Below are 24,485 nucleotides of genomic sequence, written 5' to 3'. Positions count from 1 at the left end.
TCTGTTAAGTGACTGGACTAGAGGCTCTAAGCTCCTTTCTGTATCAGGAGGTCTGAGCTTGCCCTTCCATCCTTCCCTCCTTCCCTCCCTCCTTTTCTCCCTCCCTCCTTCCTTCCTTCCTTCTCTCTCTCTTTCTTTCTCGCCCCCTCCCTCCTCCCTCTCTCTCTCTTTCTTTCTTTCAACAGCTTTATTAAGATATAATTCATATACCATACAACTCACACATTTACAATGTATAACACAATGGTTTTTAGTATATCGACATGTATGTGGAACCATTATGTCAATTTTAGAACATTTTCATCTTGAAAAGAAGTCCATACCCTTTAGCTATCACCCATCTACTTCCCTATCCCATCCAGCCCGAAGCAACCACTAATCTAATTTTTATTTCTCTAAATTCGCCTATTCTGAACATTTTATATAAATGGAATAATATGGTGTCTTTTGACTGGCTTCTTTACCTTATGTACACATTTCATTTTGATATAGAAGTCAAAGGCAGCCCTTTCCAACAGGGGCACAACCATTTGGAGTCAGTAGACATATTCTGAGAAATGTGAGGATTAATATTCTACTTTTTTTTTCCACTTTGGGGATCTTCTATTTCATGAGAGGAAAGCTGACAGAAACTCCAGATAGGTTACTCTTAATTTTATTTGATGGGAAGTTAGCAGAGATTTCCATGGGGTCTTAGATTATTTGTTTCTCCAAAGGTCATAGGGTTTAGCTCTTTAAAGATTGTCAACATATTTCGTTATTTTCATTTTATAATTATTATAGTTGGAAATTTGAGAAAGTTATATCAGACAGTGCTAGCCAGATGCCACAAGAGGCCTAAACAAACATTTTTCGGTAACTGCAATCAATGCACATTCTCTTCTTCTGCGTTTATACCACATTTGCAGTTAAAAAGTAAAAACCTAATGAGCCAAAAGCAGACAGTTTCAACCAGGCCTGTTGCTATTAGGAGACATTTGAAAGAATCACAAAGGAAGTAATTGTAGTTTAAAGGTCATTGCAAGATTTGAAGAGACACTTTCTGCAGAACTCTGATCAGAAGTTTTTCTTTTCCTTCAAATGTCAGGAAAATTGATTAAACTGCTCCCAGTGCAGCAGTTCAGAGGGAGAGAAGGGCCTTTTCAAAGCAGTCGCTTTGCCTGTTAGAGAACAACTTCATATCTTCACGTTCCTACATTCCCAGGGATCTGCGCCAGTAAATAAAAACAGAAACAATGCACACTGAAGCAGTTCAACTGATGTTCTCTGTTCTTTAAAAGTCTCAACTTTAAAAAAAAGAGCAGGCTAAGACAGATGCTTCTCTGCAATTAGTACCAGTCAGTTCTGACACAGAAAGTGACCCATCCAATGCAGAAGTGGTTTGGATCGATGAGCACGTCTTTTACTGAGGTGGGACACAGAAAAAGAACAGAACTCTAATAGAAAAATACTGCATGAAAAGAGGATTCTGAAAAGGCCAGGACAAGGGTGTTTCTCGTGACTACATTTAGTTAAACATCTTCATTCTTTCTTTGGGAAGAAAATCTGATAACACATAAAGTATGCTCTAAGCTTGTAGTTTGATCTGGGTGCACAAAAGTTAAGTAATTTTTATCTGTATGTACTTGATTCCCCAGTTTGGGTTCAGCCCTCTTTAAACACTGGTGTAATTGTTGTTGTAAAAGAATCTTTTCTCTTATTAATGGGACAAACTAAAGTGTGTGATCTTAACTGACAGTAACCTGGAAATCTTAATTATTACAATATGTAGGAAGGAAATCCTTACCATGTGGTGCTTACACAGGGTTAATGTCTGTTTCAGAATGTATAGCATTCCATACTTGAATATTATTTTAGCATTATATTTTCAATATATTGGTCTGTTTACCAAGAATGCTCGCACATTCATTTAATTGAGATAATAGATGGAATATGCCCTGATTTCTGAATGAGTTGTGTCCAAAATAGTACTGCTTTGAAAGACTATTAGCAAACTTTATTTTTCATTGAAAAAGAAAAATAAACATGTTAACGATGAAAATCACACTTACAACAGCTAGCAATAGATAGCTTCTCTAAAGACTCTTGTGTTTTATCTTCTCATTTTTGTCCTTTATACTTATTTACAAAATTGTAATTATATATAAATAAACGTCCTTTTCTCACTTCTTATTCCATCATGAATTGCATATCATGAAATGCATTTAATACATGACTTCAGGCCTCCATCTTATCGTACATAACGGATATACCAAAATTATATAACCATTTTTCATTTTTTTTTTTTTTTTTTTTTTTCTTTTTGCGGTATGCGGGCCTCTCACTGTTGTGGCCTCTCCCGTTGCGGAGCACAGGCTCCGGACGCGCAGGCCCAGCGGCCATGGCTCACGGGCCCAGCCGCTCCGCGGCATATGGGATCCTCCCAGACCGGGGCACGAACCCGCATCCCCTGCATCGGCAGGCGGACTCTCAACCACTGCGCCACCAGGGAGGCCCCATTTTTCATATTTTGAAACAGCAGACATCTTCTGTATTTTTAAGGTACAAGTAATATATTTGAATATAAGTTATAACCTAATAGCTAATTCCTTCTTCAGTATATATTTCTAGAGCTTAAATATATGAACATTTCAAAATACTTTCTTAGTTATATCCAAATTGCCTTCAGAAAAGGATGTTCAATTTGCATATTCAGTTTGTTAGAGTAATATCTCACTCCACCCTCAACAGTATTTGTTATTATTATAATGAAGTGCTTTGTAATTTGATAGAAGCATATGGAATCCTTCTTTTTCTTTAATTTGACTACCTTTTATTTCCGGCTAGGTTAAACTTTTTTTTTCAATTTATCTGTTAACCAGCTGCTTATATGGTGAATAATCTGTGACTGCTTTTGTTCATTATTATATTAGAATATTATTTATTACATGATTTATTTACAGGGGCTATTTTGATTTAAATGACTGAACTTTAGTTTATCATCTTTGCAAATCAGTCATTATCTTATTTTTCTGAGTACACAGACTTATACTTCTGCTATACAGAAGTTGTATCCGTGTCTATTTCCTTTCCTTTGTTTTCCTTTCCCTAATTTTTGGGTCTTCTGCTTAAAACATTTCCACCAGTTGAGAACAAGTCATTATTGACCTATGTTTTTATTCTGGCTTTTTAATGATAACATTATTCACATTTAATTATTTAATGTATCTGCGAATTAGTTTGGTTTAGGCTTTGAGGAATATTGCTTATTTTAGTTCTCCCCTTACCTTGTGGTTTGTGATGTAACTGCTCTGTAGGACACAGATTTGAAATTCTCACATTTATACTTTATTCCTTCAATCTGCATATGCATGCAGCCACCATATTTTACTTATTTTATAATTATATATGATTATGTATTATGTATATATTATATATAATTATATGTAAGCTATAATATATAATATACTTTTCATTATGGAAAATTTCAAATATATATATAAAAAAGAGAACAATGTAATAAACACCAGTTGCACATCAGACTGCTCTGACAATTGTCAACGTTCTATTGTCTTTTCACCTATTTCCCTCACATTTTTTGTTTGCATTTTAGACAAATGGAGTATTTTCCCACTAACAAAAAAAGGAAAAATTTAAACATACAGAAAACTGGAGGAGCACGTCTATATCCTCCGTGTACATTCAACATGTAATATATGCTGCTGTAATATTTGAAAATAAGTTGCATGAAACTTGTAGAAAGCATGATATTTCATTCTCAAATACGTTATCATGTAGCCTCTAAGAATGAGGGCATTCTTTCATAAACCACAATAACATTTTCCCTTCCAAGGAATTAAACATTGAAACAATAATATCATCTAATACAGAGTCTATAACATCTTTCCCAAACGCACTCATCATGTCTTTTTTAAGTGTAATATCAATTCACATATGTATTGACCTCATTATAACTTTGGCATCATAAAATATTTCTGTTTTTTATAACTTTTATTTTTGAAGAATCTATACCATTCGTCTAAAAAAGTCACGAAAAATCTCAATTTGATTATTTCATGTGAATAGATTCAGAGAAAACATATTTGGCAAGACAGCTATAGAGGTGATGTTATATACGTTCTGTTGCATCATGTCATAAGGATATATATCAGTTTGTTTTAATGGTGGAACTATGAGCGTCTGCCTTAGTTAAGTTGCTGCTGTTCACCAGCCTTTTCTGGAAGTACATTATATTGCATTTCCCTTTGGAAATTATACTTAATCTGTGTGAGGTTTTGTGAATATCTTATTTGTCAATAGTTGTTGAAGTTATTAATTGCCTGAATTAATTCGGGTATTAATTGTCTGAATCAATTAACATGCAGTTGGTTACAAAATGGTGATTTTTTTTCTCTCATCCCTTCTAAATTATCTGCCATTTTTCAGTATATGCAAGCTTTCTCCACTTCCTTCAATTTTCTCTCATAGTTTTTTTTAATATGATATGCTTATGGATTCATTCTCTAGTCAAAGCATTATTGAGATATAATTTTCATTATTCTTTTCGGTGGTACAGTTTCCTCACATTTGGCCGGTGGACGCCCTTCAGGTCGGCCTTAGTGTCTCCGGACGCATCTCTCGTTTGGTTCTACGTCTGAACGTCAGTCCCTAGAAGGTACTGCAGCGTCATTTCTAAAACAACATGTTCACAGCCTCAGGATCTGTATTCAGTACTTTCTTCAAGGAGCTCTGGTTCCTTTACTGGGGAGGATATTTAGACCCCAAGATCTAGGCAATATGTATGCTTACTGCTACTGGTGTGTCATTTCTTCCAGGCTCTTTCAGTGGACAAAAGTAAGGAACATATTTTGTAAAAGATCACGGCTTCATACCAATTTCTCCAGCTCCAACTTAACGTCGCAGGATTCTTTCTCTTCTTCTGTCATTTCAAATGTTTACTTTCCTACTGCCACAGAGGATATGCTGGTTCCTTATACTATCTTCTATTTAATCATTTGTTCTATCTTATAATGTGCACATAACATGTCTAGAATCATGATACTGATAACACTACCCCCCACCAAAAAGAACCACTGCCCTCCAAAACAACTTAACTAAACATGTTTACAATAGACTGGAAGATTATTTATCTAATTAAGGGTATACATATGATTGCTGTGCTCAAAGGTTACTTAAGTTAATTGATTTTTGCTTGTAAGATGTGTGTGCATGTGACTTTGCTGTAACTCAATAATGTTTAGGTAAATCTTGAGCTTTCTTTCCATTCAATTTTTTGTTTGGCTTTTAATTATCCTTTCCAATTCTGTATTATATGCCTAGAATCATGTATCTAACGTGCAAGATCGATACAGAATAAATTTGGCTGTATAAAAATACTTTTAAAAAGAAAGAAAAACAAAGGTTAAAGTGATCCCAGGAAGGAATGAAGACAATGACAAACAAACATAACTGTATCACAAATGCATGACACAACTTAAAGCCGAGGGTGAGAAAACAGAAACTGACTTAAGTGACTTTGGAAACTCAAATTTTATTGGACACTATAAAGCCAAAGGAATTGAGCCCAAATACTGTTCTCTAGATGGTAAATGGGTTTCTCACAGGGTAAACCCATGAGTTAGCAATTCTGAAACTCCTTTTTTATATATCCTAGGGTTGACCAAATAAGTAAATACAGTGAAGATAATGGAAGCCAGGTTTCTCAGGTTCTTTGTAACTTCAGAAAAAGAAGTTACAAATAAACGGGAGAGGGAGGCTAGAATGAACCATTCCATAGTGAATTAGAGTTGGAGATATCAGCAGAACCAGTTATAGATACATGTGTGTATATGCATTAGTGCCCTGATGGAGAGTTTCTAGCTCTGTCTGCTGGGAGGGCCCTCCAGCAGCTGCGTACAAATGCCCATTACCTATATCTTGGTTTCTAAATACAATTCCCCAGTGAAAGGAACCAGGGCTCCTTGGAGAAATGGCTGATTCTAGGACTGGGTGACGGAATATAAAATAGGATCCTGGAACACACACACAGGAAGGCTACTGAGCTCCACCTTCTGGTGCAGAATAGTCAGGAGTTGTGGTGGAAATTATCTACATAAATTATTTAGATTTGTCTCCTTTCTTTCTTTCTTTCTTTCTTTCTGTTTATATCATATAGAGTTGAATAAAAATAATTTATTATTTGAGCTATAATACTATCATTGTTTATTTTGATGCTCCAGTTATTTCAGATTTGGATATTTGGAGCCCCTTCATATGGGCTTCTGTGCCCTTTGCCATGCCCCACTCCTGGGCAGGAACAAGAGAACAGCTGGGTCTTGGGCCAAGAGTGTTCCTTTGGTGGAATCCTCTCTACAGGGAAGTGTGAAACCAGGGTACAGGTGATTCCCCTTCTAGTAGAAAATTATTTCAGGAATACCATTTCATGGGAAAGAAACACCTTTCCAAATTATTTTGAATCTAAATCAATTCTAGTTGGTTCCCTTTTTTAATTGGTAAAAATTAGACCAAATATGTCTGACATTTTACTGTAGCATTTGTTGTTGTAGTTTTATTGAAGTAAAAAAATAAATAAATAAAATAAAATCTGTCAATAATGGAAATTTTACCAGGATGAATATGATGAATAAAAAACTTTCATCTAATCAAAATAAATTTACTTATTAAATAATTCATGGAAAGATAGAAGATTAGAATAAGTGTCTATAAGAATAGAAGAAGATAGAATAAGTATTCATTGGTAAAACTCCAAATTTCATAAAAGCCAGTTTATTTCATTTTAAACAAAGTGGTTTCTTTGTTTCATTAAACAAAGTTTTAGATATAGCACTGCGTAGAAAAGGGTGCTGCTGGTGATGATACTACATATATCCATGAAGCAAGATTGCCAATAAAAATTGTATTCCTCTCCTTATTATTGGAATTTGTAATATATTTAGTAACAATAAATGCTAATTACAATGTGTAGTGCTTTTACTAAAGCATGGGCCATTGACAAACATTCCCAATTATTCTCCTATACCTGTTCAATTTGCTCTCTAAAAATCGATAATATGTTATTTAAGCTTGTGTTTCAAATTACAGCCCTCTCCTAGTATTCATGAAGGATTGGTTCCAGGACCAACCCCACCCCAGAAAATACCAAAGCCCCAAGATGCTCAAGTCCCTTTTATTAATATAATAGCTTGGTATTTGCATATAAATTTAGCACATCCTCCCATATACTTTAAGTCATCTCTAGATTACTTATAATACCTAATACATTGTATGTGGTATGTTAATAATTGCCTGTGTATGGCAAATTCAACTTTTGCTTTTTGGAACTTCTGGAATTTTTTTCCAAATATTTTTGACTTGCAGTTAGTTGAATCTGCTGATGCAGAATTCGTGGATATGGAAGGCCAACATTATGCATGTGATTATTTGACTTTCAGTTTTTTAAGTGCAGAATATAATATATATGGTGCAGTCCACTTACTGTAAATGAACAGTGTAATAAATTGAAAACCCAACATCCTTGAAACCATCATTATAGTCAAGAAATAACATAGTGTCAATATGCCAGAAGCCCCTAGAACAACCCTTCCCAATTACCTACACCCCTTTAACCCATAGTCAACCGCCATCATGTTGTTTATGGTAATCACACCCTGTTTTTTGAGAATGGTACCTCCTAACTATATGTACTTTATACAGCGGAGAATAGATTTACTGTTATTTTACTGTATGTACATGAAATCATCAAATGGGATTTTTTCATGATGGCTTTCACTCAGCACCATGTTGTTTCAATTGATTTATGTTCTCGTGCATAACTGTAGATTTTTTCCACTGCTATATAATATTCATTTGTGCATAAATATAGAGCAGAATAGGATGGACTAGAATAGAGTAGAATAGAAAGGAAAAGAAAAGAAATGGATTGAGTTATTGAGGAATTCCCTGTTTATGGCTAATAAGAACAATGGTGAGACTTTTTTTACTCTAGTTCGATGCTCACGGTCAAAACACTACTCTTGAGTATATTTCTAGGAGTGGAAATATTGCATCAGTAGGAATATAAATCTTCAACTCTGTAGCAATGCTATACTGTTTCTACTGTAGTTGTTTCAATGTACATTCTTAACAGTTGAAAGTTCACACTGTTCTATATTTCTGCCAGTAGTTGATGCTGTCAGATGTTCTCACCTTATGTTGTTTCTTTATAATGTGTGACTAATTCTAGTGAATTATTAAAACTAAGATGGTCATGGGAATCCCAAATTTATGGCCAATTGGTCAGAAATGCCAATGGCCTGGGTACCCCCAAAGTACAACTGGGGTCTGAAATAAGGGCATTCTTGTTGGAGGCTGTGCCCTTTATCTTGTGGGGTCTGCAGGTGGTCACTGTCAGAACTGGATTGCATTACACCCCAATTTGGCTTTTAAGAGAATAATGGGCCCTGATGATTGGCCAATATTCTCAGGATCTGAAAAGCCACAACATGTAACTAAGAGCTACTGCACCTGAATGTAATATAACAGCAATGGTGGTAGTAACTTAATTTTTTAAAATCAGTTGCACAAGTTCAAGATAAGAAGGAGGTGATTTTGAATGCTTCGGTCTTATATCCCTGATGGCCTTTGCTTACTTCAGGGGTTCCTTTCACATATTTTTTGGAAGAGTTCTCTAGATGCCCTTCATATCTCACTCCTTTACAAGATTCTCCAGGAGGAGCCTGTCCTGACCCCAGTTCAGTGTGCATTGATATCTGATTGGTTTCCCCATGCCATGCTAGCTAACAATCAATCAGACTGTTTTTTGTTTTTGTTTTTTTGCCGCGCCATGTGGCTTGTGGGACCTTAGTTTCCCCACCAGGGATGGAACCCATGCCGCCTGCCGAGGAAGCGCGAAATCCTAACCACTGGACCACCAGGGAGTTCCCCAGACCGGTTCTTACTATCAAAACTTTTCAGGAGCTCCCCTGGCTTTAGGAGACATTTGAATTGCTGTCACATGACTTAAAGATCCTTCATAATTTGGATCCTGCTTATTTTTCCAGTTACCTTTCTATTCTCACTCAAACTGCAGTGTTCCTACACTGAATTTAAGTTTTTCAAATGACCCATCCTCTTGTCAAAATAAGTGGTTTTATCTGCATCAAATGTTCTTTACTCACTTATTTCCCTAGATATGAATATACAAAGTAGCTGGTAAATACTCTAATTTTAATTTAGAGCTGGGTAAATAGGTGACTTTACTTAGTAACTGCTGAGGGTTATGGGTTTTAAATAACCTATACAAATAGGGACTTTCTATAAGTTTCAATTTTCTGTGATTATTTTAAAAATACATTGATTTAGTGAATAAATACCTAAAATTTGAAAAACTGTAAGGTAAATCCCAAAGTTCTCTGAAATATATCATAGCTATAATTTGAGTTACACTTTCCAACAAGACAAAAAAGTATTTCCAAGTTATTACCCAGTCAATCCTGCTTATAGGTTATTATCCAGGTGTGTGTGTGTGTGTGTGTGTGTGTATGTGTGTAGAGTCTAGTAAATGTCCTCGAGATGATATGATGGGTAGAGGGATTTGCTCTCTTTTTTTCTAGCATTAAAGCCCTGGGTATCCCCATGGCTATGCATGAGGAAGGCATCCCTGTGGCTATGTGTGAAGTTTAAAAGCTTTATTCTTGTTTTGTAAGTTTCTTTAAGCGTAGCAACATTCAGAGATGAACCTAAAAGCAAAATAACTTTTAAGCTTGGAGTTCTGCTATGAAGATTACTTCCTTTGGTAAAGAGAATACACAATAGCATCTGAAAACAGGTCTCCATAGGCACATTTTAGGATTTGAAAGACTTTCTTTTTTTTTTCTTTTTCTTAGAAAGGCTGTTTAGAAGCCTAAATAACTAACTTTAGTGAAAGAGAAAAAGAGCTCACCAACTTTGGAAAGTAGAAAAAGTACCTTCCATTTCCTGTCTTCGATCCACAGCTCAGCTGACAGAATGGTAGCCATACCACCTAGGATCAAAATCACTGATTTTCTAAATACCAATCTCTAGGTATTTAGACAACAACAAACATTTTCAACACATTAGTTTGTCATATTAATTTAACACATTTTGCGCTTTCTCATCCTATTCATTCTGAATGTATTTTTCTCCTTTACTAAATTTGACACCTCCTATGTACCCCTTCAGATCCTTTGGTCTTTCTCACCTGACTCTTACTTCAGCTATTGTGTGTGGGGGCTCCAGTCACTTTTTGACAGCACCTTTCCCTGTTTCCACACTGCAGCACATCTTACATTCTACCCCCAACCCACCTTGGTTGATGTGAAAAGTTATAGAAGCCCTCTCTGTGCTCATGCATGCACAACCCAGAGATGGAGGTGAGTTAATATTACACAGAGTATTTAACATTGATCAGTAGAGAATGTGGCCTAATAAAGAAATGATCACCTCTTTCTCCACCCTCTGTGAAGGACAATTTTAGGATGTATTACATATTGCTTCTCTGATGGTCCTAAAAGAACAAGCAACTAGTTTCCGACAGGAAAGGCCAAGTCAACGAGACAACATTGTCGTGGCTCTCCTGTTCCCCTTTCTCCTTAATTCCCTTTTCCCAGGATGATAGTCCCCCCATTTTCCCCTTACATATACATTTATTTCAGGCTCTTATTTCTAGGAGACAAAACTAAAATATTCATCATTGCATCTGATGAATCATTATGTATTTTAAGTTTTACTTATTAAAAAAATTGCAAACCTGGGCTTCCCTGGTGGCACAGTGGTTGAGAGTCCACCTGCCGATGCAGGGGACGCGGGTTCGTGCCGCGGTCCGGGAAGATCCCACATGCCGCGGAGCAGCTGGGCCCGTGAGCCATGGCCGCTGAGACTGTGTATCTGGAGCCTGTGCTCTGCAACGGGAGAGGCCACAACAGTGAGAGGCCCATGTACAGCAAAAAAAAAAAAAAAAAATTGCAAACCTGTTATTCCCAGGAACACTGCTTGTATCAGAGCTTTGGTCCAGAGCCTCCTTATTTCTGACAGTAGCCTCCCGGTTTCCTTTTTACACACTCCCCAGATTCTTTTCATTACCATCAATGTTATCTTTCAAAAACTGCAAACCCTGCCCACACCTCACTGCATCTACTGTACTCTGATTAACATTGTAGACATTTAGCATGGTAAACCAGTCAATGGCTGCTTCTCTAGCCTCATGCCCTGTTCTTAGGCATGTAGATATTATGTTTGCAGGTAATAAAAACTTCTAGAAAGATAAGATGGGGCTATTTCATAAATAGTTCTCTTTGCTATGGTAGGTAACTGTTAAGCAGGAGACATACGTATACACTTGGCAACATTTGTGTGCGCCTCTGTGCACATGGCCGTAAGAGTATCACCCCCTGTCTGGTATACTCGTCAGCCTGAAAACATAGTCAGATATTACTTGCTCTGAAAAGTTGGCCCTGATCACCTCACTTGATGTAGATTTCAGCACTCCTTTCTCTGTGCTGGTCTGTACCTGCTCTTCCATCTGTTATATCACAAATCCTTTTTTATCTTCTTCCAGATATTTGTTGAGTTGAGTTGTGTGTGTTCACCATCAAACTGTTTTAAAAGTATTTTTCTTTTTTAGTACGTTGCTATGCCAGTAGTTTACGCATATTTTATAAGCACAGGTTAATTCTACATCTGTCTGGCGTACTTCCTAAGAAATTACTTTCTACGTGTGGTAGGTGCTTGGATAAAATGACATATATTAAACCTCTTGTTGTCCATTGTGCTAAAAATTGAAAAGAAGTGACAAGTAAGGAAGAGTCCTATACAGTCAATTATATCTAACATTGCCCTTTAGAGTTTCTGTATAAGCAATAGTGAGAGGCCAATCATACATGAAACACTGAGAAAGTGTCATGGCGTTATCACAAAACCGGTAATATAAGTAGTATGAGCAGTAAACAATCTAGAGAAAGCAATAAATAATTCAGAGGAAGGAAGTATTGATTTTTACTGGGGTGTTTTGAAAGGTTTATAATTGAGGGATGGCACAGGCTATTTTATTGATGTTGCAGAATTAATTCAAAAATCCAAAAGCAGTATCCAACACGTGACAGAACTGTTAGTACTTAGTACACATTGGTACATGAAAGATACATACCATGATAGAGGGGACAGAGGAGTTCAGATAGAGTAGATCAAGAAACTGGTACTGAGTGGAGCTCAGTGGATTCTGACTAAGTACTTAAAAGTACTGAACTACCATAAATCTATTAAATAACAAGGTGAAAGAACATTTTAAATGGTGAAACACTTATTTATCAGTTATATAAAGAATTTGATGCTTGCCTACTATATATTATTATTCAATTTTTTGAGGTTCTGGAAAATTAAATACACAATAAAATTATTTAAAAACTTATTGAAACTTCATAAAAGAAAAATTAAACTATCTCTTTTTTTACTGGTGACTTGATTACATTTAAAGATAAAGCCTAAAGGATATATATAATAAAATTAAGTTGAATTAAGATAGAATGATAAATATCTTTATATAAGCTGAAAATAAATCATTGCATGTTCTATTTAAAAAAATAAGTACCTAGAAACCAAAATTTGAAAATAAAATAAAATCTTGATGAAAGGCATGGAACAAGGTTTGAACAAATGTGAAGAAATTATGTGCAATTGGATAAAGACATAGTATAAATATACAAATTAAATAAAGTTACAATAAAAGTGTTAAATTTTTAAAGTAGATGATTTTGAAAGTTTATGTAAAAATAAATGTATAAAAATTGCCAAGACAGTTATTAAAAAATAATATATAAAAAAAGGGAAACATACTGTGACAGACACTGATAGGTGGCTTCACAACAACTGATTCCAAATTTCTTTTCCATTAATTGACTTCCACTCTCCTGATTAAAAAAATAAGGACTTTTCTAGCCATCACATTCTTAAGTGTATGCATGGTAACTACATCTGCCCAATGAGACAGATCTAAGAAGTAATATTGAGGGGGTTTAGCAAGACATTTCTCTTTGATTAATGATATGTCCACAAGTAATATTTAAAATTCTTACCTAATAAACAATTTAGGCCAATCAAAAAAAAATTAAATTAAAAAGTATGCCCAATAATTAAGGTCTCCCTTATTTCTTTTTTCTCCACAGTCTATTTTCCCTTTAGTTGAGGTAAAGTGAGCACCAAAGCGTTGTCTGTAGATCGCTTTTTGACCTCATGAACTGTGATTAAAAAATAAAGTTCCACATGTTTTTATCCCCTGTTATTTGAGGTTTTGTTACTCCATTTATTATTAATTCAAGAAATATTTATGGAATTTTAATTAAATGGTAGAAGTATATGAAACTGAAATACTAGTTAGCAAAGCAGAAAAAAAAAATTTCTGCCTTCACGGAACTTAACCTCTTGCATGAAGAAAAACCATAACTGGCAATTGATGGAGACTCTGTCATCAAAGTAATATAGGATAAGGACCCATTTTCAGCCAAGACGGAATAACTGAAATCGAATTCATCATTCTGCCTTAAACAGTTAAAAAAGAGTGCAAAGTATGTGAACCAACAGTTTTCAGAATTTGGACAGGACATGTCAGTGATCCCTGAGAAACAGGAACAAATCAGAGAAATGAAAACATATGATCATGCTACAATCTGTATATTAATGTTCATAGAAGCTTTATGGTAAAAACCAAAAACTGGAAAGGAAAAAAAAATTTCTCCATCAGGTGAATAGATAAACAATTTGTGGTATATCCATAGTACAGGATGCTACTTAGCAAAAAAAAAAAAAAAAGAATTAACTATTGATACACTCAGTAGATCTAAAAATAATTACACTGAGTAAAAGTAGCCACAGCAAAAAAGTATGTACTGACATACTGTATGATCCCATTCACATACATTTCTAGAAAATGCAAACTAATCAACAGTAATGGAAAGCATATTAATGGTGCCTTGAGAGTAGGTGAAGTAGAGGGAGAGAGAGGGATAACAGAAGGACATGAGGGAAATTTTGGTAGTGATGGATATATTTGTTATCTCAATTGTGGTGATATATGATAGGATCATAAATAAATATTTATCATTGTTTTCAGTAGTTATCGAATTACATATTTTAGATAATGTAATTCATTCTACATCAATTATACATTTTAAAAGCTGTAGAAAATACCATCAAGTCCCAAATGCCCACAAGTTTCTCAGAAGATGGTGTCTTCCTCTTTGTATCCACTGCCTAATGGCCTTCAGGAGCTTCAAATTCTATTAAAAATGTTTCTTTTCAAATAATAATAGCTACCAGTTCCTATGATTTTGTATGTGCCAGACAGAGACTAGTGCTCTGCGAACATTGTCTTTGCAGGAAGACTCCATTGTTTAGAACAGTTTCTGAATCTAACTTTAAATGTATATAAATACATATATAGAGAGGGAGAGCATATATTTTATATATTTATGTATAAAATACATATTTGTAAATATATGTACATGCACACATACATACATATGCATCTATCTATATATTGCAAGATTATACAAATTAATAATTAGAACTGAATTGGGAATCCAGAAAATAAGTAAATACATATACTTATTAGAAAGAAAATTTGAATTTTCTTTTCAATGGTTAAGAATGCTGTTTCATAAACAGCACCTGATACAACTGACAAGTTATTTGAAAGATAAAAACGTTGATTTAAATTTCATATCAGATATAAGTAATTTTAGATGAATTGTATTAAAGAATAGACATTAATAAATCATTAAAAAGTGAAGGTGATTGAGTGCATAGCAAAATGTAGTGGAGATAACGAATACAATAAAGATTTAAATGATATTTTGAGATCTACATTTTTAACAAAACAGTCACTGTTTATACAATTTATTTAAACCCTGGTTGGCTTCCAAGCATTTAATTTTCTGGTCCAATTATACTAGTGAAAACAAGTAAATCTTAAAACAAAAAACATGCAAACATTTCTGGCATTAGTGACATTTTCCGGATAATACATATACAGAATAAGTCCTTTTAATTTGAATTTCTTCCAAGAGTGACAAACAATTTTGAAGAAAAAAATTATAAAACATGCAATTAAATTCACTTTGAAAACTCACCATCGAAGTTTCCAAATTTGATATTTGTCTTTAGTTTCATCTTTCATGTTTTTAATACGGTTTTGTTTTAGTTCATTAACATAGAATAAATGAAATTTTAAGGGAACATATTTATTTTGGTTTTCCAGAACAAGCTAAATGCAATCTGCCAATTTGTTTTGTAAATAGGGCATATTCACATCTTGCACATACTCCATATTCATGTTCCTCTTAAGACATTTTACAGATGGTGAGCCACCTATGTAGACTAGTGAAAAAAAATGAGTTTGTTTGTTTTTGTAATAGGATATCATCACTGAACTTCCATGTTGATTCCGTGCATATTTATGAGCCTCTGACAATGTGCACAAGGACATGCACCATTTCTTTTCTTGCAAATTTGAGTTTTTATTCATTTCTCTGAATAAAAGAACATAAAGCCATGTGTTGATATTTGTATGTCTGACCAAAGCAATCATATGTTTTCATATGATTTATTTTTCTGGGTCTTCCAATAGACAGTTATGTATCACTGTCTTTCTCCTAATTTGAATGAAATAAATAGTATTTAATCTAACTGAATAATGTGGATAATATCTAAAAATAAACATACATTAAACATTTTTACCAAGTAGCATTTTGGTAGAATATAGAAATGGGAAATGTAATAATAGAAGTTTTATAGAAATATGTATTTGCTATCATAGTAGTTGTTGGGATTTACAAATATCTTCACTGCATTATGTCTATCGTTTGGCTTAACTGAAACTGGAAACTGGTATCCTACACTGTAACTATGGCTACTGTCTCTGAAAACTTACACCAACTCTGCTCATTTAAGAAACTAAAAGATGTAAATACCAGATTGATCCTTTCTATCTTTGCTATCAGCATTTACTTAGATATAATCCCATGTGTTTATACCATCTATATTTTGTAAATATAATAATTTTTAATTTCATTTCTATCATCAGAATTTACCTTTACCGGAAATGACATTTTTAAAAAATATTGCCTTATAATGAATCTCTTCTCTCACATTGATAAGGTCCAGTTGACTTCTTTGTCAGATTAGCTCCACATAAACAATGAAAACATAATAGTTGGAACTGCCTTTCCTTCCCACTCACTTCTGGCATGGTCCATTTGTAAATCATAAGCACCAGCAATTTTTACAAATGCCTTTGATATTCCACATGTACATGTAAGTGATCAAGAAAGGAAAGGAAAATGTGTTTTACTTATTATAGAGCTATGGTGAGTACTTAGAATGGCCTAGATATTCTACTGATTTATTACACTGGCCTGCCCAGATGTTTGATCAGTCTGAGTGAATATGCCTGCTGCTATAGAATTATGTGGAAACAACCTCAGCATCTAGGTATATTTAGAAATGGTATGTTTTATGAGAAATAGGTCATATAAGTAAATGGAAAGGTATCTTTTCTTACTTCTAGATTAACCAGAGTAGACCTGTTATCATGGATCAAAACTCAACATTGATAAGTGATACTGAGTCAAATTGTGTTAATTCCAACTTCACTATATGTATAAGCAAACCATATTTTTAGATATTACCACCAGCAGAGTCTATGGGGACTCTGGAAATTCTGACAGAAAATGAGTTATCTTGTCCACAAAACTGACCGAGTGGCTAGACAGATATAACACAGAGTGTTTTACTATTCCGTTTCCTCTGACTGCACAGGTTCAGTAAAAACCAGTTCACTCTGCTATACAGATGAAAGTTTATGCCCATAACCATGCTGAAATGTCATAATCAAAGGTGAATTTCCCTTAATTCAGTATGACAAGTCCATTACTATACAGAGTTCAATGGTGTTTTAGTCATCCTACTATTAAGTGCTATTAAGAAAATACTATAGACTAGATGGCTTAATACTATAGACTAAATAATACTTAATACTAGTTGGCTTAATACTAGATGGCTTAATACTGTAGACTAAATAATACTTAATACTATAGACTAGATGGCTTAAATACTATAGACTAAATAAACAACAGACATTTATTTCTCACAATCCTGGAGACTGGAAAGTCCGAGCGTGTGATACAAGCACATCTGGTGTCTGGTGAGGGCCCTCTTCCTGGTTGGTAGATGGCTGCTTTCTCATTATGTCCTTACATGGCTTTTTCTTGGTGCATGTGTGCAGGGAAGCACTCTGGTCTCTCTCATCCTCTACTTATAAGGACACTAACCCTCTCATAGGAGCTCCACCTTCATGACCTCATCTGATTAATTACCTCCCAGAGGCGCCCACCTTCTAGCACCATCACACTGGGGGCCAGGGCTTCAAAATATGCATTGGAGGGAGACACAGACATGTCCCATAGCAAACAGTGTCCTCCCAGACTCGTGTCCGCTTGAAGCCCAAGAACGTGATCTTACGTGGAAACAGGGTCTTTGCAGGTGTCGTCACATTAAGATGAGGCCTACTGCATTAGTGCAGGCCCTAATTCAATACTGGTGGCCTTAAAAGAAGAGGGAAATTTAGACGCGGAGACATACACAGAGGGAGGATGGTGTGAAGAGACATGGGGACACACAAGGTGGAAGACCATATGACCACCAAGGCAGAGACTGGAGTAAGGAACACCAAGGATTGCCAGCAATCATCACAACCTGGAACGGACAAGGAAGAATTCTTGTCTAGAGCCTTCAAAGGAAGAATGACCTTGCATACAGCTTGGTTTCTGAATTCAACCTTCCAGAACTGTAAGAGAATACATTTCTGTTATTTTAAGTAGCTCAGTTTGTGGTAATTTGTAACAGCAACCCTAGAAAACTAATAAAATTACTAAGGAAAAAAAAACATATTTCATAACAAATCCCTCCTAGGAACTTGGCCTAGTATTTGCCCTTGCTCGATAGCTTTTAAATGTTCAGACTTACAGTGGTAAAGAATGTTGCCTCTTGGAAGATCAAGAAAACGGATAATATGTGTAACCTCAGATAAAGAAGACATCTCTACTTTTCTTGAGTTTTCAGAAGAAGAAAAGCCCCTGGAACAATAGCTTCTGATTCAGGAGGGGGCTTGGAAACAAGGACAGGGATAAGAGAAGCCATCCAAAGTGCAGCCGTGAACATTTTACTTAACCTCTAGATAGAAGTTAACTGGCTGTCTGTAGTAGATATTCACCACTTCCTAAAGGCTCTGGATTTGTTGACCACACTAAAAAGTTTTTCTTTGCTAATTAATGCCTGTTTCTCCCTGATCTGAGAAAAACTGGCTGAAGAGAAAAAGATATTCATGATATAAAAGCTGTGGTCCAAAGTATCTGAAATAGCTACCACTGAAACAGAGTCACCATGGGACCTTTTAAACACAGGACGTTTATTTTAGTTTTCAGAGTTAGAGTCTGCTAAATTGAAATTTAAAGTTAGAGTAAGAAGGAGGAAAAAGGAATGTCATCATCTTCCCATGAGAAAATAGAATGAGAAAAAAATGTACAGGAGAAATATGAGATACTAGGTATATTCTATTAACCTTCTTGAATGTTCTAGGCATTAGTAGGATCAGAAATACATTCATCAATTAAAAATTGCTTTCTGTGGGAAAGCATTCTCTCTTTATTTCTATCTGCCAGCCCTCAGCACACACACACACACACACACACACACACAAATGTTCCACAACATACATACACAGGAAAAGCATTTGTGAATTCACATTGGGATTTATTAATAGAGTTATGCATTTATTCTGCCTAAAAAATTTAAAAGGACCCATAAATGGGTTTGTTTATCATCTGTTTTGAGTGCGTTTGAGATGTAAATTTCCATGATTTAGCCATTTCCAGAAGAGAAAAATATTAAAAGTGGTACGTCTGACCTTTACTAATTAAATCAACTACTTGCTCTTAAAACTGACTGACTGGAACAATCTTAAATGTATCATGAGTGTGGGTTAAATAAGGGGATTTCTGGATGCAGCTGTCACTTCCTGCTGCCTGTGCTGCTGACACTGGTGACTAGATGCAAGCTTTTAGTTTGCTCTATCAGCCGCTGCAGTGTGACGTACGAGATGAGGTCTAGAAATAATCTTACAAACAGTCAACCAGTCTGTCTTTCAAGTTTTCCAGCTCTGCTGCTATACAAGCAAGCTTATTATACAGGTCACAAGAATTACCCCTATAAGGGTAACTCATCTACATGGAAAGGGACTACCCTAAAGTTTATCCCTAATTATAAAGAGGTAGAAAATAAATTTAAATGGTGCCTTAATTCTTTGAAACATAAGTACATCTAATATTCATACTATCGTAACCTGTTCTAGTTTAAATTTGGTGTATATCTTGCTCAATTCCAGTGGATAGAAAAATTTCTCTTTAGCCCATGCCTTACCTTAATCAAGATACACTTTCTCTCAGTATATTGGACAATTGTCACTTCCCATTGGATCTTTTCTTTCTTAGATATGACATATTTGGCATGAAATGCTTCATAATCCATATTTCATACACAGATTTCATGAAAAAATTGATATAATGCTCTCTTTTGCCCTGAAGATAGATATAGTCAGAGATTATCACTTAAAACTAAATACCTTTTGATAATTCTCATTTGAAATAACTCTAAGGTCTTTTACAAATAGGAAAAGTTTTCTTCTAGAACCACCCAATGTATTATTTTACTTGTGAATTACAGAATATGTCAAGTTGATAATTTACTTCAAGTCATCCTCATATAATGGAGAAAACAGCAAACATGAAGATTTTACAGGATTTTCATAAAAGCCAACAGAGAAAAGACTTCATAAAGTTTCTATGCACTTTTTTCCCTTCTCAAAATGCTGAATTTTTGAGGGAGTGTATTTCCCAGGACCTATGATTAATGTTTTACTGACTACGAGTGCGTGATTTACTGGAATTATTATATGATTGTCATATATGTGATTATATAATGATGCACTTCTTAGTGTTACAAGATTGGTCTCCAGGACCCGCCTGGGAGAAGATTCTTTTTCCATTTGGGTTCGTGCAGCCTGTACTGAGACTGAACCAGCGGGAGCTTTATTCCGGGGCCAGACAATGGAGAAATGGAACTTAGTTCACAAATCAACTTCTCCTGGTGGTTGTGAGGGGGTGATCAAGGCAAGACTTTTAAAGGTAGGGTTAATGAGGGGGAGGCATAGGTATTAGCTTTCTGGGAAGAGGCAGGTTTCTCCCTGGAACTGCGGTGCAACCTCGTTTTCTTCCTTCTGTGGTCCTGTGTTTCCTGTCATGGCCGCTGGTGGGTGTCATTTGCAGGTTAATGTATTAAAATGAGCATATAGTGAGGCTCAGGTACTAGAGGTCAAGGTGGTGACTCAACCAAATTACAGCTGGATTTTGTTTTTCTCTTTGGTTTCCTCCTTTTGAGGTTTGGTTCTACAAATGAAGGGAGCACAGTCAGTTTCCATTTGAGGGAGGGGCCGGGGTACAGGGCAACAACCTCAGTGACAGGTAGTGAAAGCGTACCGTTAATGCCGTTATTAAAATATTAATATATTCTTAATAATATAGACTTGTAATCCTCAAATTAATATAGTTCTTTTCACCATGAATTTCTCAGTTAAAATATATAGAAAGTAGCATAGATTATTAAGTTACCCAAATTGTCAAATTGATGATGGCAGAGTGAAATACTAATGAAAAACATTTCAGAATCACCCGGTTAGTTGTGTTTGGCATACGTATTATCTCACTTAGTTTTTAAAAAATTAATTAGTTGGTAATATAACAATCAGAAGTTTAAAAATAAACATCTACACTTTGGCTTTAATTAAAACTTTAAATGATCTGGGATCCCTCAGCCCACATTCTAGCATGAAAATTTAAAGGACCTGAAGAGCGATACATTCTTAGACTGAAATTTCAGAATTCTATCCTGACATTAAAACAGTATACTTCTCCTTAAACCTGGCCTACAGCCCTCATTTTTAATTCCTGTCTGGTAATTGCAGGCATGGTATTTCAACTATTAAATGTAGGTGTCATTGATCTTTTATTGGAAGGTTTATAAGGTACTGAATTAGTAAACTAGCTCTTGGGAAAATCAATCAGTAATTTATAGCAATTCAAACATCATGTAATCATACCCTCATTATCTGAAATTGTGCAGTTAGAAACATAATCAAAATATACTTTTTGGTATTTTATTTATTTTTATATTTTATAACATTTTTATAATTTACATCAATAATAACTTTATTTTCATTCCTCCAAATATCTTTGAGATTTGAGTTTCGTCACATTTCATAACCAACACTTTGTTCCAAATGGTATTAAGGGACACATAATAGCAGCTCGTAAAAAGAAAGAAAAAAGATGAACCGGTTTGCAGGGCAGAAGTTGAGACACAGATGTAGAGAACAAACGTATGGACACCAAGGGGGGAAAACCGCAGGGATGGGGGATGAATTGGGCAATTGGGATTGACATGTAGACACTGATGTGTATAAAATCATGACTAAGAAGGACCTGCTGTATAAAAAATAATAATAATAATAAAAAAAGAAAGAAAAAGACTTGGGTAACTCATTAAGAGAAGTTAGGACTGTGAGAGACCCTTCTACATACAGACTTGATGTCGTTCTCAGCCTGGAAGCACAGCACCATAGAGAGTGTTTCTGGGTGTCAGGATGATGAGATGTGGGTGTTACTGGCCTGCTGGCCTTTTGTGAACAATCAGGGTGGCCAGATCTCCTACAAAGCCATGTCCACTATAACAAAGAATTACCTCTGTTCAGCAGAGCTTGTGAATGCCCTGAATATCTTAAGACGGTGCTTTTCAATCATTACTATGTTTAATGCATCACCTGCAGATCTTGTTAAATTATCATTTCTAACCAGCTCTCAGGTGAGACCTATGTTGTTAATCCTTAGACTGCATTTTGAGTCACCAGTCAGGGGTCATTAATGTATGTGAAAACCTATTTATAAATTTTAGAGGTAAGAAACTAGTTCTGTTTTGCATATAAATGCAAACTCTTTTTAACAGGGTTCTTATGTACTCTGAATTTCCCAGGAATGGGAATACCTGACAAATGGAAGAAAGATTGTACTTTGTTCAGACTTTACCAAAGATTGTTTCATTTCAGAAAAATTACATCATCAACAACAGCAATGCTGCTGCTTCTGTTTGTAATAAAACACACTGTATCAGTCTGGATAGTAGCTGCCACAACAATAGTAATTCTTCCTGTAAGTGAAAGCATTTGACTATTTCATTAGGTCTAATAGGTAATTGTGCCTACAGACTTACATATTAAAATTCTCATTTTATGATAAATTCCTTTTATTTTTCTTTATATTATAATTACATTGATTTTTAAAAACTGTGTGTATATATACATTTTTTCTATAAATTTTATTTCTTAATAGGAAATGGAGTATAAAAAAGTATTTTTTCATAAAAGTGGGGCATTGAGTTTCAGAGAGCCAAAATCCACTGTCTAATGCAGAGGATTTTTGTTGTTCTGCTCTGATTTGTCTTTCTAATTCTTTAAATAATTGGATTTAAAATATAATAAACCTACCGATTATGGTTTTAAGTCATGTAATGAAGAGTGATCTTATCAGGGTACCTCTCTAAATTCCCCAGCAATTAGTACAGAGGTGTTTTCCCCTAGGCTCTTTTACTGAAGATGTTACCAAGCAAGGGCTCAATGCCAGACATGCATAGCAGCCAAGGCCATGGCAGCAACTTCTGAGAAAAGAGCTTTATTCTGAGATCGACAACCAAGGAGACAGAAGGCAAGGCTCTCAAATCTATCTCCTCGATTCAGGGTTGGGGCTAAATTTAAGGGTTTAGGGGAATTTCACACTTGGAAGCTGATGGGCTAGTCTTGAATCAGTTCATCTGGCTTCTGCTGGAAGCCAGATTTTCCTTATTGAAGGACTTGCTTCCTAAAGGGCTCAGGTGGCAACATTTCTATTCTTTAAGTTCTGTAGACTGAAGATTCTTGGTTTGGTGGGTCATCCAGGAGACGTGGGTTCCCCTCTTACACATGAGCAGGGCTGTCTCTGCAAAATAATGCAAGGCTTTGATTAATCAACAACCTGTTTAAGGGGACAAAACCAAGTTTAAGCTTGTCAGCGTTTTAAGTGCTATTTCAAAAGGACCAACAGTATTGGCATCACCTTGGAGTTTTTTTCTTTTAGAAAAGCAGAATCTCAGGCTCCACCCAGATCTCCTGAGTCCTAATCTACATTTTACCAAGATGTCGAGGCAGTTTGTATTGCACATAACATTTGAGATACACCGCCCTACCCTAAATACTGGTACCAGCAGCAGTCCTGGCCCCCTCTCTCTATTTTGTGCACCGGAATCTGCAAAGCTTATGTAGTTCAGCCTGCATCTTCTGCGTGTTGACGTGTTACTATAGCCCATCATTCCCTGAATGTGAAGGAAGTCTGCAGCATGGGTTATCTTCTGTTTTATTTTGGGCAAGTTGGAGATCGTTGTTTCCGTAGGGAGGAAATTGGGAGATAGTAGGGGCAATAACAGGGTGTCAGGGAGGGGCTGTCAGGTGGGCCTAACATGTCCCGTAAGAACAACAGTGATGGAGCCGGGGTGCACCCTTGCCTCACAGGGGCTCTCGCCTCCGCCAGCAGCCCTGGCCTTGTTCATTACTATCGCTTCTCCAAGCAACAGCAGGACACAGAAGTTGACAGTTTACCCAGGTTCAGGTTTCCTTTCTTGTAGATTTTCTCTTATAAATAAATAGTTTTTTTGGTCCCCTTTAAACATTTGAAATACAGGGTTTGAGTACATCTTTTCTCTCCCATTTCCCCTCTCCAACTCTCTAAGGATGACTGCTAACCCTCTATAACCACATGTAAGCCAAGTTCACTGCAATAATCCTTAATCACATAGGGTCTGTAATTGAACTAGGGATTCCTCCCTTAGCCTGTACTTGCCCTCAAAGGAAACCAATCTTCCTTAATACCCAAGACACAGGAATTTCTCATTACACTAAATAATGGGAGACTTTACCTCACGCACAATAAAACAAAACAAACAAAAAAGCACTAACTTTAGTGATTCTAAAGTACTTTCCTCTGTCCACTTTATCATAACGGGGGAATACATGGGAGGAGGCTGTCATCAAGGCGAGTTTAAGGTAATTTTCTGGAGTGATCTCTGTGAAGAACGAGGGGAAAGCTGTCTCTACCTGGTACGGTCCGCTAAAGAGGTAAATACAGGAGAATGTCAAGGACAAAGGGGATGGGTGCTACCTGCAAAGTTTGAGGTTATTTTCTAATTTGAGACTGGATCAGAAATAAGGATTCCTGACTCTCCATCACATTCTTCCTGGAATTTAGGTTTAATGTCCTTTATATCAACTTTTACATCAACTTGAAATCTCTTGATTATCCTCA

The sequence above is a fragment of the Mesoplodon mirus genome (assembly GCF_964341445.2).
Source record: "Mesoplodon mirus genome assembly, chromosome: 20".
In the NCBI taxonomy this organism is placed as follows: Eukaryota; Metazoa; Chordata; class Mammalia; order Artiodactyla; family Ziphiidae; genus Mesoplodon; species Mesoplodon mirus.
This window is presented reverse-complemented; position numbering follows the sequence as displayed.